Raw genomic sequence first — 4,242 nt, forward strand, 5'->3', positions numbered from 1 at the left:
ACACATGAAAAGATGCTCCACATCGCTAGTTATCAGAGAAATGCAAATTAAAACCACAATGAGATATCACCTCACACCAGTAAGGATCGTCACCACCCAAAAGACAAACAACAACAAATGTTGGCGAGGTTGTGGAGAAAGGGGAACCCCCCTACACTGCTGGTGGAAATGTAAATTAGTTCAACCATTGTGGAAAGCAGTATGGAGGTTCCTCAAAAAGCTCAAAATAGAAATACCATTTGACCCAGGAATTCCACTTCTAGGAATTTACCCAAAGAATGCAGAAGCCCAGTTTGAAAAAGACAGATGCACCCCTATGTTTATCGCAGCACTATTTCCGATAGCCAAGAAATGGAAGCAACCTCAGTGTCCATCAGAAGATGAATGGATAAAGAAGATGTGGTACATATACACAATGGAATATTATTCAGCCATAAGAGGAAAACAAATCCTACCATTTGCAACAACATGGATGGAGCTAGAGGGTATTATGCTCAGTGAAATAAGCCAGGAGGAGAAAGACAAGTACCAAATGATTTCACTGGTATGTGGAGTATAACAACAAAGCAAAACTGAAGGAACAAAACAGCAGCAGAATCACAGAACCCAAGAATGGACTAACAGTTACCAAAGGGAAAGGGACTGGGGAGGGTGGGTGGGAAGGGAGGGATAAGGGGGTGGGGGGAAAGAAAGGGGGCATTACGATTAGCATGTATAATGTGGGGGGGCACGGGGAGGGCTGTGCAACACAGAGAAGACAAGTAGTGATTTTACAGCATCTTACTACGCTGAAGGACAGTGACTGTAATGGGGTTTGTAGGGGGGGACTTGATGATGGCTCCCCCCCCCACAAACATAATGTTTGTCTAGTAAACATAATGTTCCTCATGTAATTGTAGATTAATGATACAAAAAAAAAATGCTATCTTCAGAGTTGGCACCAGCCCAGGGAGCTCCGGTCTTTCGGAGGTGTAAGTGGGGGTCAAGTTGCCCCAACCCCACTCCTGGGTCTGCCTCTCACCAGCCATGACAACGGACAGGCCACTTCCCCTTTCCCAGCTTCAGTCTCCTCACATGTAAAATGAGGACAACCATACCTACAGGCAGGGTCATCGTAAGGAGTAAAGGAGATGATACAGGTTTGAAAACTAAAGTGTCGGATGGAGCCTGCGACCTAAACAGAAAATTTTCAGGAAATGTGAATGCATATTTCTGAAGACAGCTCAGTGACCTGTCTGGGTGCAATGAGGCCAGAATGCAGGTGTAGAGTTCAAAGCCAAGGAAGCACAGAATGCCTCTACATAGTAAAGCAGAGCCTGTTTGTCCTCTGCTTTTCTTCTTTCCTTTCTCCTTTCTTTCTATTTGTTTATTTTGGAGTTTGACCCAGCATGTCAGGTTATGGTTCTTTTTTGAAAATGATAGACATTTGGTTGTTTGACTGGCCGGTTAGCTGGTTGATTGGTGACTGGCTGGCGGGCTGGCAAGTGTGTGGGTTGGGTAATCAATTGGCTGGTTATTTGACAAGAAAGAAAATGGAAGAAAGGAGCCAGGGACCTGGTGAGAAGAGCAGACACTACGTAAGGTGGAATGACTGTAGGAAATGCCCGAGGGCAGCGCAAAGTTTTTAAGAACAGGAATGATGAAGATCTCTTGCTGCTTACATGACCACAGCATAAGCCCCTCCACGGCTGCGAACCTTCTGTGCAATCCACCCCACGCCTGAGTGAATTTTTGCAAAAACTAAGTAATGGATCTGAGTTCTGTATCTTGGGACAGTAATAGATACAGACAGAAGGATCATCCAAAAGGGACTGAGTCAGTGGCAACAGACATTCAGAAACAGAGAGGCCCTAGAGAATGTGAGCCCCTGCCCCACTGCACACACACACGTGCACACTGCCTTGGACATTCACTGAAACCATAGGAAGGGCTTTGAGTTCTACAAATTGTGGAACAGGGATCCGGGTTGATGTGATCTTATGTGATCTTAAGGAGAAGGATAAGCCCAGCCGACACTTGAATTGAACAAAAAAAAAAGTGTTCAGCACAGTGCTTGGCACGTAAAATGTGCCCAGTGAGTGGAGCGGTCATTATAAGCGCCTAAACAATAGGATGAAGTCGCAGTCAAGCTCATGGGGGTGATCTAGTGAAACCCTTAGGTGTTTGGATCACCCCTCCTTTGCTCCTTCAGCATCTGATAAGCCGCCTTGCATACCTTCAGGACCAGGGATCTCACTACCTCTCCAGGAGCTAACTTGTCCTTCGCCAACCCTAACTGCTGAAAGCCTTCTTTATCTGGGTTTAAAGCCCAGATTCTTGTGAATTCCATCCACTGATCTTCCACAGATGCTGTCATTTCTCACTTTGGGGTTTTTTGTTGTTGTTTCAGTTTTTGCTTTTTTATGTCACAAAAAACAGTTTTTCCAGCTGTGTAATCTTCCCTTGTCATTTCTGTAGGTTTTTAGCAGGCCCTGCTGGCATCTTTCAAGCTTGTCTCTAATTCTAAATACATTGAAGAGAAAAAAAAGAAAGAAAAGAAAGAAAAGTATTTGGAGTCAAATAAAGTTACCTGGATTTTTTTCCTAAGTTGTAGGGCAGCCGGCATACTTTTTCCCTGGTGCCCATCCATTTTTCTCAGGCTCCCGGACTCCAGTGGCAGTGACACAATGCAAACAGGTCAGGACCTACTGGCAGGAGGCCTGGGTTTTCATCCCAGTGCTCCTCTCATTAGCCGGGCAAACTGGAGCAAGACACCCACCCTCCCTGAGTCCAGGAGTAATGGTGCCCCCTCAAAGCACTGCTGGCAGACGAAAACACACAAGCACCTAAGCCAGGATCCGGCACACAGTACAGCATTTTTTTTAAATCTCTCATGAGCTGACTTCATATGGCTCTTAGCCTAGGTGAAGACAATTTTAAACAGATATTTAGACCCTCCAAGAGGCTTAGAATCGCACTGAGAAGATTGGGTGGAGACATTTATCTGTTTGTTGGTTCAATCAACACATGGTAAGAACCTGCCGTGTCCAGGGCTAAAAGGAGTTAGGGGTGTGGCTGCAAGACACAGGGCAGCAATGTGCCACCACTCTCCTTGCTGCCATGGGTATGTTATAAGCCCTGCACGGGTACAGCCAGAAAGGCCACACCCATCAGCAGAAGCCCTGGGACACGGCTCCGCCAGGCAGCACTGCTTCCCAACCAGCCTCTCCTGTCAGCTGGATACCTATGAGTGAGTCCTTGGGCCCCAATTAGCTTTCACACTTTCAGGGTCTGCATTTGGGACACGCAGGCCCCTAGTGCCCAGCAGGAGGATTATGAACCCTGCATGTGAATATCGTTGGCTATGAAAGACACAACAACCCACAAGGTCTGTGCATTTGCAGTGTGTGTGTGTGTGTGTGTGTGTGTGTGTGTGTGTGTAAAGAGAGAGACCCATTAAGTCAAATTTGCAGAGGATCTCCAGGGGGCAGCAGCCTTGACGCCGGTTTACAAATCTCCTTAGAAATTGGTCCTGCCAGCTGCCCATGAAAAGACAGAATCATGGCACACAGGCAGGATCACCTGGCCCGGATTCCAAAGTCTTGTTTTCAGAGAGACGTGGGCACCAAAAGAGATGGGAGGTTTCAGCATTGTGGGCTGAGGCCCGTAAAAGGGACCTCTTCTGCGTGCCTAATCCTGCCACCGTCCCTGCCCAGGAGTCTGGGCCGGCCGCACCTTCACGCCACGGCCCTCACTGCCCCCCTGGCCTGGGTTGCCTTCCCCTCTCTTCCCCACAGACCCACGCTGTACGCTTGCTCCACCCAACCACACTTCTTCCATGGAGTCCTTGTTGAGCTCTGGCAATTATCCAGTAAATTTCGTTTCAACTTTTCACAGGGAGTGTTTCTCTTGCAGCCACGCTGTGATGTGAGTACAGTCAGCCCCATGTTAACAATGAAGGGGACTCCAGTGTTCCAGCTGCTCATCTCACCCACGGTCAAACGGGGAAGGTCTCCTAACTGTACAAATAAACGTTTTCTTGCCATGCTGTGGCTGCCTCCTTGGCACCACTGTTTCTTTCTTCTTTGAAGTCAGTTTGCATTTATAAGATAATCCCTGTCACCTAGCCCTTAATTACTTAAGCCAGAACCATTACCTGACGGTTCAGCTGGTAGTTTCTGGACTGACTGGATCCTTCATGTTGCAGCTATATGTGGGGTAAAGACGGCGAGAAACCACCCATCTTGCACATACTTCTCCGTC

General features: G+C 47.4%; 1 long non-coding RNA gene across 1 annotated transcript; it reads left to right on the forward strand.

Annotated features, from left to right (window-relative positions):
- Positions 1-3,127: 3,127 nt before the first annotated feature.
- LOC118927335 (uncharacterized) lies at positions 3,128-4,024 on the forward strand. Its single transcript, XR_005030800.2, has 2 exons — positions 3,128-3,229; positions 3,895-4,024. It is a non-coding gene; the product is annotated as an uncharacterized LOC118927335 (long non-coding RNA).
- Positions 4,025-4,242: the final 218 nt, after the last annotated feature.

Source organism: Manis pentadactyla, chromosome 3 (assembly GCF_030020395.1).
Source record: "Manis pentadactyla isolate mManPen7 chromosome 3, mManPen7.hap1, whole genome shotgun sequence".
Classification (NCBI taxonomy): domain Eukaryota; kingdom Metazoa; phylum Chordata; class Mammalia; order Pholidota; family Manidae; genus Manis; species Manis pentadactyla.